This window comes from Molossus molossus, unplaced genomic scaffold (genome assembly GCF_014108415.1).
Source record: "Molossus molossus isolate mMolMol1 unplaced genomic scaffold, mMolMol1.p scaffold_m16_p_12, whole genome shotgun sequence".
Classification (NCBI taxonomy): domain Eukaryota; kingdom Metazoa; phylum Chordata; class Mammalia; order Chiroptera; family Molossidae; genus Molossus; species Molossus molossus.
In genome coordinates, this window is record NW_023425347.1 from 32388310 (window position 1) to 32401317 (window position 13008).

Sequence of the window (13008 nt, forward strand, 5' to 3'; positions counted from 1 at the left end):
GAGGATTAAAAAAAAAAAAAGAACGTGGGTATAAATTATCCTTCAGTGCTCTGTATCTCTTGGAAGCTTAGCTCAATTATAACCATCTGATCAGAGTATAAATTGAGGAGGTTAAAGCTTGACATAGTTTGAACTTAGACAATAAATAATGATATACTGGGGCAACTATGTTTATGGAAGTCAATTTACCAAAACAGAAATTAGAGTTGTTTCTAAAAATGTCAGGCAGTTATTTTAAGATATCACTGATTGAAAGATATGCTATTATTTTATGAACACCCTAAGAAATAAAAAATGCCAATTATAAACTATGATTAGTAAAACACATCTTGATTTCAGAGATGTTATTATATATACATACATATTTTTATCCTTACTTGAGGATATGTTTATTGATTATAGAGAGAGAGGAAAGGAGAGAGAGATACATTGATGTGAGAGAGAAACATGGATTGGTTGCCTCCCTTTCACACCCGGACTAGGGATAGAATCTGCATTTAGGTACCCTGACCAAGAATTGAACCCACAACCTTTTGGTGTATGGGGTGATACTTCAACCAACTGAGCCACCTGGCGAGGGCAGATGTTACAATATTTTTAAAAAGGTATAATATGGGTTATAAAATAAATACTCCATTTTTGTGGTTTTAATGCATTGTTATAGATCTTTAAGGAAAATAAAAGTTATTTTCCTGGTGAGAGCAGACTAACAGTTTAAGCTCCCTCGACAGGTACATCTTTGTGGCGGAGTGCATTTTTTAAATCAAAGTTTCATGACACCATCTGTTAAGATCATTTTTTATGTTATTCCTTATTCATTGAGCAAGTAATTTGGTGTTCCTGGCACCTTTCTCTATAGGGGAGGGAAAGCACTGACCAATCTGCTATTATGTTTGGCAATCAAAATTTTTACTGTAAATTAATATTAACGTGTGATTTATACATTAGTTTCTTGCACATTTCATGCATTTGAGCTTGATCAATTCTGGTCTAAATGATTCTCAGACTACAAGCTAAGAGCCAAACCCTGGAGGGAAATGACTCCACCGCATTATCATCACCACATGAGATATGAGTTGAACGATAAGCTGACCTCTTTCTTTGTTAACTTAAAAATGCAAAAAGCACTTTGAGCATGTGACTTTTGATCTGTTCTACCAAAAGATATTTGAGAGCTGAGTGTATTCTATTTATTTTCACATTGTCCAAGGGCCCAGTACAATGCCCAGAACATTGTAGGCAGCGCATGAACATTAGAAGAGAGGATGGCTTTATATTTTCAGTGCACATTTCAGATCTGGGTGGAAAAGAATTAAATTCATCAGCCACCTGGAGACCAAAGCCATTCTGTGTTGAGGGTGAAGTATGGCAATCAGGAAGAAATCTGACAGAGAGTTTGTAAGAGACATTTTAGTGTCCTGGAATAAAAAGAGAAGTGGATAAGAAAAATAAAGAAGACATTATTATGTTATATTTTTAGACCTGTATTTCTATTTCAGACTAAATGTTTCTTAAATCTATTTCTTTTCCTTCTTACAACATATTTAGAAAATTGAAGTAAATCGTATATGATAGAGATTTTAAGGTTCAATTTGAAACATTTAATTTTATTTATAATTAAATGAGATATCAAAGTCCAGTGTCTAATTATTGTCATGTAATTAAAAGAACACATTTGTACAATTATATCTCCCAATTACTGATTACAAAGGAAATCAATACATATAATGCAATGTTTTGGCTTACTATTTTATGTTCATTTTCTTTAGTAACCACATGGGATGGTTGAAATTACAGATGCCCTTTTTCCTTGGATGGATCTCAACCAAATGTTCTGGAACATCTGGAATCTTTCATTCTGGAAGAAATAAACAATAAAGGCATTTCTCAAGTTTAATGTGTGCGGAAGTTTGAAGAAGGCCTAGTGCAGGCTTTCTTCTTACTTGGAGAATGCTGGCTGGTTAGTTGACAAGAATCTCTGAGCAGTGGCATTTACCCGAAGGCTAGATTTGTCTCTCAGCCTGCAAGTCCAGTTGCTTGACTCCTTGTGAGGTTTCCATGGTTGATCAGACTCAGTTGCTATTTTCTCTTCTCTTCTCTTCTCTTCTCTTCTCTTCTCTTCTCTTCTCTTCTCTTCTCTTCTCTTCTCTTCTCTTCTCTTCTCTTCTCTTCTCTTCTCTTCTCTTCTCTTCTCTTCTCTTCTCTTCTCTTCTCTTCTCTTACTTCTGAACCCACTGCAGTGGGCTGAGCCTTGTTCTTACTAGGGTCATCAATGATCTGTACACCCAATGGACACCACTTGTCTTTCATAACTTTTTTGCTGTATTTACACAGGGCATACAGCCAAACTATATTTCCCAGCCTCCACTTGCAGTTAAGTGGGGCCATGTGACTAGAGCGCTGAGTAGTGGAAAGTGAGAAGTGATGTGTGCCACTACTGAGCTTGGCCACTCAACCTATTGCACTCATGATTCTCCATATGTTCCCCCCCTCCCCCACCTTTCTCTCTCTCTCTCTGCAGAGGATCCAGTAGAAGACTCTAAGACCTAAGGGATGGCAAAGCCATATAATGGAAGGACCTTAGGTGCCTGGCCTACCTTCCCCTTCCCACTGAATATATATACATTGCCCATGGACACAGACAACAGTGTGGTGAAGACCAGGGAAAGGGGGGCAGGGGCTGGGTGGAGGTGGGCAAAGAGGGGAAAAATGGGGAACATCTGTAATAGTGTCAACACTAGATAAACAAACAAATAAGAAATGAAGCTTTACTGTTTTAAGCTATTGAGATTTGGGGTTATTACAGTAGTAAGCTGTTACCAATACTTCCCTGGCTTCTGTGATATTACACTCTTGCTTGAATCTCCTCTTACCCCTCTGTCCCTTCATTTCTTATTTTCTTGGACTTTTCCTTACTAATTCCTTAAACATTAAAAACTTTTTTTTCTTTATTGATTTTAGAGGGGGAGAGAGAGAGAGAGAGAGATAGAAATATCGATGAGAGAGAACATCAATTGGCCAGCTCCTACATGTCCCCTACTGGGGATTTGGCCCACAACCTGGGCATGTGCCCTGACTGGGAATCGAACTGGTTACCTCTTGGTGCATGGGTCGATACTCAACCAGTGAGACACACCGGCCGGACCCTTAAATATTTTTATCTAAGTTTCCATGGCCCACTGTCTTCTTTCCCTACAGGTATTCTATGAAAAAGCTCATATACTTTTATGGTCTACTTCCGATGTGCTGATGAGCTAGAGTAATTAATGTGCTCCTAAATATTAGATATAATTTTTACTAAATATATTTATACTAAACCTATTTTGTACCATGTTTTATAAGATTTTGTTTTAACTATGATTTTGAAACCTTTTTTAAAAATTGATTTTAGAGCCCTGGCCAGTTTGGCTCAGAGGTTGAGCGTTGGCCTGCAGACCAGAGAGTCCTGGGTTCGGTTCCCGCTAGGGGCATGAACCACCAAAAAAAATTTTGATTTTAGAGAGAGAAGAAGGGAGAGAGAGAGAGAGATTTGCTGCTTCACTTATCTATTCATTCCCTGGTTGAATCTTGTATGTGCCCTGACCAGGGATGGAACCTGCAACCTTGTCATATTGAGACAATGTTCTAACAAACTGAGCTACCAGCCAGGGCCTGATTTGGAATTCTTTATTGCTTGTTTCCTCATCTTCCCCATTCCCTGGTAAATTGAGAGTTGATTATATCTTTTGTTGAACTATAAAAATCCTCATTTATTCAACTACTACCTATTGAATATGTGCAAGGAACTCTCTTATTCCTTGTTTTGCTGACAGTGCCTAGCACAGTGCCTTGCACAGAGTAAGTGATGGGTGAATGTTGACTGAATTGCATAGAATTATTTGTTGCATACCCACTATGTGCAGGCTCTGTGCTGGGGATAGTGTGAGATGAAAATAAATATAAGAGGTCCTTCATCTCTACACCAAACATCCTCCTACCGCCACCCCAGTTAACAAACATACTATAATATTTGCAGTTCCACAAATGATAGTGTCTTACAGTTTTGGTACTTAGAGGTGTGTCCAGAACCAATGAGGTCCTAAGATAAATCCAAAACTTGACTTTATTACTAAGATAGTAGATTAACCAATGTTTCATTTGTTTTCTTTGCCTGGAATTCATAAGTATGTGGAGAATTACTTGTTTTTATTCCATGTAAAATTGTGTTTTCTTTTTTATTAGGTCATTTGAGACTATAGCTTACTTGTATATTGTATTGAGTAATTCCATTCACTGCAGTAACTAATGGATTGCTATACTGTGCTGCCTTTGTTAGATTTTAAAATATTAACAATAGCCAAGTCTTGCTTTTCCTTTCTTTTTTGCTTTTTGTTTTTAAAGATTCTTCATCAGGTGAATTAATTGGAGAGTAGATGTGCTTTGTGAATTTTCTCCCAGAGTCAAACTATTTTTCACATCTTGATTTTCATTCTCAACTAGAATTTCATTTTAATGTCTTTAAATAGTTTGGCATTGAGCCACATAACTGGGTATCGGATTTTTCCAGTTTGTCTGCTCCCCCTCCCCCTTTCTGCCCTTAGCAAGTTTTCTCCCACTCACAGAAATTATTTTGACATCTATTTTGTTTATAAAGAGTTTCATCAACTATCACTACTTTTACTATGACAATTACTACTATTACTTATCCTACTATTACTATTTCTATGGTACTACAATTTAGTTGCTGACTTCTAGTGCTATATAAACAGCTTCATTAGTGAGACAAATACTTGGTCATGATTGAGTTTTAAGTGGTTCTATTTGCTCGTTTTGTGATTTGTCTGCACATTGGTCAGTGGTGTACATTCACAAGAGTTTTTTTTTATAACTGCTTGTGTAGTGATACATCAAAATTTTCATAGTACATAATACTTTTATTTTTAATTGTAAATCCACTAGTAAACTGCGACTGTCCAATTTTAATGGGTTCTGTAGGTGAAATGACCCAAAAAGTACCTCCCATTGGCTGGGGCAGGTGGAGGAGGGGGGAATACACACACACACACACACACACACACATTTATAGAGTCATCCCTCGCCACTTCGTGCCTTGACTTTCGCAGCTTCACTCTATCGCCGTTTTTTCAAATATATTCATTAAAAAGTTGTTGGAGACAGTGAAAGATACAGCACGTGCTCGGTTGTCAGAGTCAATTATACACCCCTGTATTACAATTACAATTAAAATTACTGTACATATGGACTGTAGGCCTATGAGCACCCCAGGAATCCTTCAATGCCAGGTGCAACTGCTAGAGTCTGGAACGTATTAATCGCGATAAACGAGGGACAACTATACTTTATTCTTCATTCATTTGTATAAATGAAGAGAGAAATTTTGCATTGTGAAAGAGCCCAAATAGCTGTGTGACTTTGAGAAAATTACCTAACTTCTCTTTGCCTCATTAGGTTGTAATGAAAGTAAATGAGTTAATGCTTGGTACATAGTAAGTGCCCCAAAGCGTTAGCTATTAACTACTGCAACAAGTATAAATACCTGTTGTTTGAAATCTATTTTTGCTGATAATAATGGTGAAATCGCCATCCTATAGGAAAGAGAATGTTTCTTATTCTTCTTGAATAAGTACAATTAGTGTATTCCTCTAAATGCCAATAACGTATTGAGGGTTTGGAGGAGAACAGTTTATGACAGTTGCTAAATTAATAAAAACTTAAAAAAAAAAAATTAAAGCCCTGGCTGGTTTGGCTCAGTGGTAAGAGCATCAGCCTGTGGACCAATGAGTCACCAGTTCAATTCCAGTTGAGGGCAGTACCTCCCTTGCAGTTGGTCCCTGCTCTGGTTGGGGTTGTGGGGGAGACAACCAGACACATGGATGTTTCTCTGTCCCTCTCTCTCCTTCCCACTCTATCTGAACAACAATGGAAAAAATATCCTTGGGTTAAAAAATTAGAGAACGGATTCAGAAAAGCCAGAGACGTTATGAGGGCAGGACTAGTCGATTCCTCGGGAACTTTCGGTGCATGTCAAACTAGTTAGCATGTTTGTTCAGTTCAAAAGCAGACATTAAATAGCTTTTAACTGGTGTTTCTCTACGTGCGAAGCTCTACCCTCAAACTCCTGTAGTGGATCCTTTTAAAAAAGGAAGCTCTCCAGAACTCTCTTGGGACCTACTGATTCTTTGAAGGGTTACTCGGTATCGCAGGTGCTTCTTACTCAACTTTAATTTGGAGACCCATAGGACATTCAGTGATGCAGGGAGAAAGTATCTTCACAGAACTGAACTGGACCAAACCCAGGGCACCTTTTAGGGTAGGCTGTTCTGCTACACGAGTCGCCACTCTGGATGCTTTGCCCCACCATCATCTGCCAATAACCGGCCCTCTGCAGACTCAGAAAGCTCCCTCTGCCATTACTCTACAGTCGTAACTGGCAGCCTCGAGTCGTTCAGCTGTTTCCCTCAACGGTAGGCAGAGAAAAGGCGTCTTGGCACGCTGGGCACTGGAACTCACAGATGGGCCTGTTCCACCTTAAAGGGCCTAGGCTTGCCGAAGTATTTGGGTCTTGCAGAGTTTGGGCACCACCATATTTGGAGCGTGCCTACTTTGGGGCGGGAACCTCCTTGAGAGTGATTAGGTCAGCGCTGGGGGAGGTGACCTTGTTTGGTTTCTGGCACCGGACAACAGAGGTGCACTGTTTCTGCTGCCCCGTTTCTCTAATTGGCCCAGACGCCCCACCGGCTTGAAGCCGCCCCGGGGCTCCTCGCTGGCCACCCCCGCGGCTCGCAGCCCGGTAGAGGCGGGAAAGCCGCGCGCCTGCGCCGTGGGAACCCGGGCCGGAGGCGAAAAGCGGGGAGCGGAGGGGGCCTTTGGAGCCGAGTAGCGTACAGAGCGGCGTGTGACGCGGGGACGCCGCGCGCTCCCAACGTCGCCCCGGTTTGACGCACACGGCACCAAACTGTGAGTTTCAGGGGTAATTTGGTCGGATTCACCCGGACCTGAGTGGGTTTTGGGCGTCTGGGCTGTGTCGGCGGCGGGACTGAGGGTGGCGGAAGAAGTTGGGGGACCCGGCCTTTGGCGCTGGGGCCCGGGGAGCTACGCCCTAGGCTGGGTCCCAACCATCCAAAAGGACGCATTTTGCCGCACAGGCTAAGATGGCGGCGGCGGCGGAGGAGGCGGAGTTGGTGCTACACAAGGAGCTCGGGCCCCGGGTTCGGGGAGGCGGCGGCCGCGGCGGCCGCGGGGGGCGGCGGAGCCTGAGGTGAGCGGCGGCCGCCGCCGCGGGGCGGGACTCGGCGGAGGCAGTGGGGGGAGGACCTTTCCACGGGGCGTCGGAGGATCCGGTAGCGGACACAAAGGGGCTGAGCTGGGCACTAGACTTGGGGGTTTTGTTTAGTCACATGAAGCCGAGCAGCCAGTGAGCAGTAGGGGGAAGGGGCCGAGATCTGGCCTGGGCCCGGGCCGCTTGGGGAGCTGGCGGTCGCCATTGCCTTGCACTGAGTAACGGGGCAGTCCGAGAGCAGTCCCAGCCTCTCTCCTCGGGCTGCTTGGGCTTGATCCGAAGCGCCAGCTCTGGCACTAACTGTCCACATCCCTCCCCAACGTGGGTCCGGGGCCGTTTCGCCCTCCCTTCCCTCCGTTCTGCAAGATCTTATGCCGCTAGGTGCCCGGGAAGTAACAGCAAGAGGTAAATCGCTCTAAGTGTTTGGGTTGCCAGGGGCTTGGTGGGTTTCCAGCTAAAGCTTTTTGCTTCTCCAGGTCTGATTCCCTGGCCTTTGTGTCCCTGGGAGCTTAATCTCTGCCAGAGGAAAGCAGGTGTGCTCCACTCCTCCCGTGAACCTGAAGATGAGTTGTCCCAGACCCTTCTCAGTGATTGGAAACTTAGGTGGTGGAGCTAAAGGTTTCTTGTTACGAGACTTCTGCAGACGACTCTCGTGTTGGGATCCATGCATGGTTTAGCAACATTAGTGGAAAACTTTTCTGGAACTGTTTTCAGTAATACTGACATAAATTTGGCTGTTATACAACTTTTATGCGTAGACTTGAAATTTTATGTGATCATTAAGAAGTGCTCAACAAGGGATAAACACAGTTGGGGGTCTCAATGATGGTCCTCTTTTGTATACAAATTAATAATTTCAACAGCAATACCCAAACAACGTTTATACTGGACAGTCCTGACTTAATGCCAGACTTGTTGCGTCTTGATTATAGATTAGTTTTGCTTTAATAGAATATTGTGTCTCTGCAGTAGTTTAGTTGCCCTTTTATTTTCTTGGTCCTACAAGAAGGAAAACATTAAGAAAAATAGACAACTCAAATTGCCCAAAGAAAGGAATCTGGCTGTTTGCCTTCAGTGCCATGTGTAAGTATCCAGAGAACTTGATGGTTGCAATATTGCATTGGTAGGTTTGGTAAGAATAAAAGTAGTTTTTATAAAGAAGTTATAATTTAGATACTTTAATAGGTGAAACATGAAGGCTTGACTAATATTAATAAAATGATATGTATATTGCTGTTAAAATCATGGCAGTGTAAGTTTTAGAATTTCTAAACATGGTTTAAAGTTATACTGCACTTACTGCCTACACTGTACTTTATATATTGGTATTAACTAACATTTGAAGTACAAAATTTGGAAACACCTAATGTTTTGTTTTGGCCAGGTCACACTAACAAAATGATTAAAATGCTTGAAAGACATTGGGATCACTAACTTTAGATCTCTGTTGAAATTAAAATATTAACTTTTCAACTTTACCTAAAACTTTCATTTTCCTTATCCCCCCCCCCCCCCGATTTTCCCCGTTTAGCTTTTCTCCTAATAGAACATTCTTCTTATATTAATGAATAGGAGATACATTAACATTGGCAAAACGTATTACTGGATCATATAGTTTTAGAGTGGAAGGAATCTCAGAGAACACCACTCTTACCTCCTTTTTTATGCTATATTAAGGGCCAGAGATGATTAAGTTAGTGGTATAATAGAAAATTGTCTCAATTTCTTCCCATTGCTCTTCATTGGTTATGTTTCTGGGATGAGAAGGTGATTGACTGCAACTAACAATGGTTAACAAATAAAACAAGAGCATGAGGAGTTGTTAATTAAATACTGTTGTATTAATGAGAACTTATGTGACAATAACTTATTTTATGTTTTATGATGACTTGGTTTTTAAAGTGATTTCAGTGGTTTAAACAAATTCATATACAAAATAACGGATATTTCAGATCGTTTCAGAGCAATATTGCTTTTGAATTTGGGGCTTTCAAAAAGCAATTTTGACCCAGAAATTAAAAACAAATAGGTAGCTTGATAGACTTCTTGAAAAGTTTGAAGTAACTGCCGTTACTACTAGATACTACATAAAAAATGAGATAGATGCTGAAAACAATGGTGCCTACTACCTTTTATTTTATAATAGCATTGTAGTTGTGTAAATGGACATGCCACTTTGGCCCTAGTTAAAAACAACTTACGACTAATTACTACTACAGTAGATCTGTACGATCTGTTAGGAAATTTTACAAATAGTAAAATAATTTATGGTGGGACACCATAGTTATCTTTAACTTCTTTGGATATCAAATTTAACAAAAACAGTTAAATTCTTAATATTTTAAAGCTTGCATGGGTCATTTAAGGTATATTTAAATTATTGACTTTTCTAAGAAAGTTGATAAACAGTTTTTAAATTTTCACTATTATGTGAGTGGATTTAATTGCATGCTAGTCTTGTGATAATTAGGAATACTCCCATATTATTTGTAATTCTAAACTGAGCCCGTTAATTGCAAACTACATATTTTGCAGGTTTAATTTGTTGTTCAATTTATAAGGGGGAGAGTTTTGGTTGTGGTTGAACTGAGACTGTTGGGTAGCAGGAGGAGAAAAGTGACTCAAGGGCAGCCTCTAGAAGTGATTGAGTGATACCTGCAATTTAGAGAAATTGGTTGTCAGAAAATATCATGTCCTCCTTTTCTCATCCCAAATACACTGTTAGTGTTTAGGGTTACTTATTTAGACTCTCAGTTGTGATTCCAAAGGAAAAGAGTGGATTTTAGTCTTGTAGGAATGCTTTTTCTCATGAGTCCTTTGCAGGCAGACCTTAAAGCAGTTGTAGTTTACACGGAATTAAGAAATTGGTATGTTGCATTATCCAGCCCTAATTTTATAGAACACTAATTTTAGGAGTTCTTTTTTTTTTTAAAGGTGTTTTTAATTAAAAAAAAAATTGATAGCCCTGGCCGGTCTTGCGCAGTGGTTAGAGCGTCGGCCTGTGGACCAATGAGTCACAGGTTTGATTCTGGTCAAGGGCACGTACCTCGGTTGCGATTTGTCCCGGCCCTGGTTGGGGTTGTGCCGGAGGCAGCCACTTGATATGTCTCTTTCACATCAATGTTTCTCCCTCCCTCCCTCCCTCCCTCCCTCCCTCCCTCCCTCCCTTCTACTCGATCTGAACAAAAATGGAAAACTATCTTTGGGTGAGGATAAAAAAAAAATCGATAGCCCTATAAAATAAAACATGAGAATAAAAGATGACTACTATAATATTTTGGAGAGATGTTCAGATAAGCTCTATTTTTTTTTAATATATTTATTTATTAAACCTTTGGTATAGAGAGTCTTTTTTTGTTGTTGTTTTAATCCTCACCCAAGGATATGTTTATTGATTTTAGAGAGGCCAAGGGGGCAAGAGAGAAAGAGAGACACTGATGTGAGAGAGAAATATTGGTTGCCTCCTGTACTTGCCCTGACCTGGGATTGAACCCACAATCTGGTATGTGTCCTGACTGGGAATTGAACCCATAACTTTTTTTTTTTTTATTTTTTTTTATCCTCACCCGAGGACATTTTTCCATTTTTTGTTCAGATAGAGCGGGAGGGAGAGAGAGGAAGAGAGAGAGAGAGAAACATCGATGTGAAGGGACACATTGAGTGGCCGCCACCCGCACGACCAACCAGGGCCGGGGACAAACTGCAACCGAGTTATGTGCCCTTAGCGGGAACTGAACCCGGGTCTCTCTGTACCGCAGGCCGACGCTCCAACCGCTGAGCCAAACTGGCCAGGGCCATAACTTTTTGATATGTGGAACTACTCTCCAACCAACTGACCCACCTGGCCAGAACAAGAATGTCTGTTTTGTAGGTGGAGATCTGTAAATATTGCGCAAAGTTAATGAGATGTAGCACTGACTGAAGCAGTTCTAGAAGTATACTGTCTTTCAATTAAGGTTTATTAGAGGGAAATAGCTGCTTTTCATGGGGTAAACCATTGACACCATTGAATTTTGAGAGAATTGAGAATAAACTGATTCTTGCACTGGCTCGCCCTGCTGGTTGGCTTAGCATTTCTCTTCTTTCCTGTCTTAAAAAAAAAAATCATACATAAAGATCACTTGAGACCTAGAAGGTAAAACACCAAATTCAGTTCATAGTCTTTCTTCAAGGAGATGGAGTCTCCATGAAAAAGTATTTTCATTTAAAGGGCCTCAGTTGCTCTAATGTTAACTTTAATTTTTTTCTTAGATTTACCAGAGTTGAACTGTGAGTTATGGTTCTCTTTGCATTTATCTGGAACTCTTATGTGATTATGGGGAATTGTTATTCTTTAGGGCACCCTTTGACAATTAAGAAATGTTAGCAAGAAAAATAAATGTCCTGTGAGATAACTTTCCAGGAGGGGAAAAGCAGAGGATTTCAAGAGGGAGAGAAGGAGCATGTCAGGGTAGAAGCAGCAGCAGTGTACACTTCTCTTGAATGAGGGAAAGTGAGATTGGTTTAAGATTAGTGCTTCTAAGAGATTTCCTTTACACTCTCCCTCTACTAATTTTTATTCTACTCCTCTGTCTACAAGCTGTAGCCTTCCCATTTCATTTGAGATCCTGGGAACTGTGATCTTGTAAGTAACTTTGTGAAAAGTACAGATGTGATTTGTTCTTTGAAATTTAAGTCTGTTAGTCTCTAGATTGTGGTGCAATTGAAGTTGGTTAGAGAGATAAATACAGATTTTAGGTATTACCTTTTACTTTGTATATATCGTTCATTGAAGTTGAAAACATAACTTCTAAGACTTTTTGTACGAAGTTCAGAAACTTGAATGTTATGAGCTAAACAGGTAATTTAAAATAAAAATTTAAAATAAAAAATTAATGTAATTTATAGTTTACAGAACATATTTACCTGTATTTTATCAATTATTTAACAAATTTTTAAATGATTAACATTTTTATCCTTTCATGGTGTTTATCCTTTTACTTAAAAAGCTTAATGCATATCTTTTTCATCAGTTTCTTGAGGAAGATGTTAAATATAACTAGTACTTTCAAAACACTGTTTATTGAGGAGGGTGATTCCCATCTGTTGAATGGTTTGTGAAGGTGGATAAAAGCCTTGCTAAAGTCGGAATTAATTGCCCGTTGCTTGCTATAGACTTACTGAATATTATACACATACACATGCACGCACAGGGAAAATCATAGTTGTCTTTATAAATACATATATATAAATAAAGAGGTAGAATGAGATAAGGTTTAAAGGTATAAGCCTTGAAGAAAAATTGGTGGGGTTATAATCTAGCTCTGTGAGCACTAGACTAGGCAAGTGGACTTAACGATAATACCATGTATATTATTCATATAAAGTCCTTAGCTTTCTGGAATACAATGAATGTTGAGTAAATCTTATCTTTTGGAATATTAATAGTTATTATTACCATTGTGTAATTATTATTTTTTTTCTGTATTGAAATTTTCACCTGTGAGTGATTTGGATTTTTGTATACTTTTGCTAATGTTTTATTTTTAGATTTCTGTCTACAAAGGCAAGGTTGTTATAAAGAAGGTCAGAGGTAGGTGTAACACTGTGGCATCTCCAGTTTTAGCCATTCAGTATTGCAGGAACACATTCCCTTCCTTTTTTTTTTTTAATCCTCACCGGAGGACATTTTTGCACTTAGCTTCATCTAGAGTGGGAGGGAGGGAGGGAGGGGGGGGGAGAGAGAGAGA

At 39.9% G+C, this 13008-nt stretch overlaps 1 protein-coding gene across 3 annotated transcripts in view; it reads left to right on the top strand.

Annotated features, from left to right (window-relative positions):
• The first annotated feature begins 6939 nt into the window (after positions 1-6939).
• ZNF644 (zinc finger protein 644) overlaps positions 6940-13008 on the top strand; it is a 99870-nt gene continuing 93801 nt past the window's right edge. Inside the window, exon 1 of one of the 3 annotated variants that reach the window (XM_036255115.1) lies at positions 6940-6957. The gene's annotated coding sequence lies outside the window, so the exon portion shown is untranslated. Of the gene's footprint in view, positions 6958-12822; positions 12852-13008 lie in introns of those variants that run through there. The other 2 variants (XM_036255114.1, XM_036255113.1) reach the window with 2 other exon arrangements.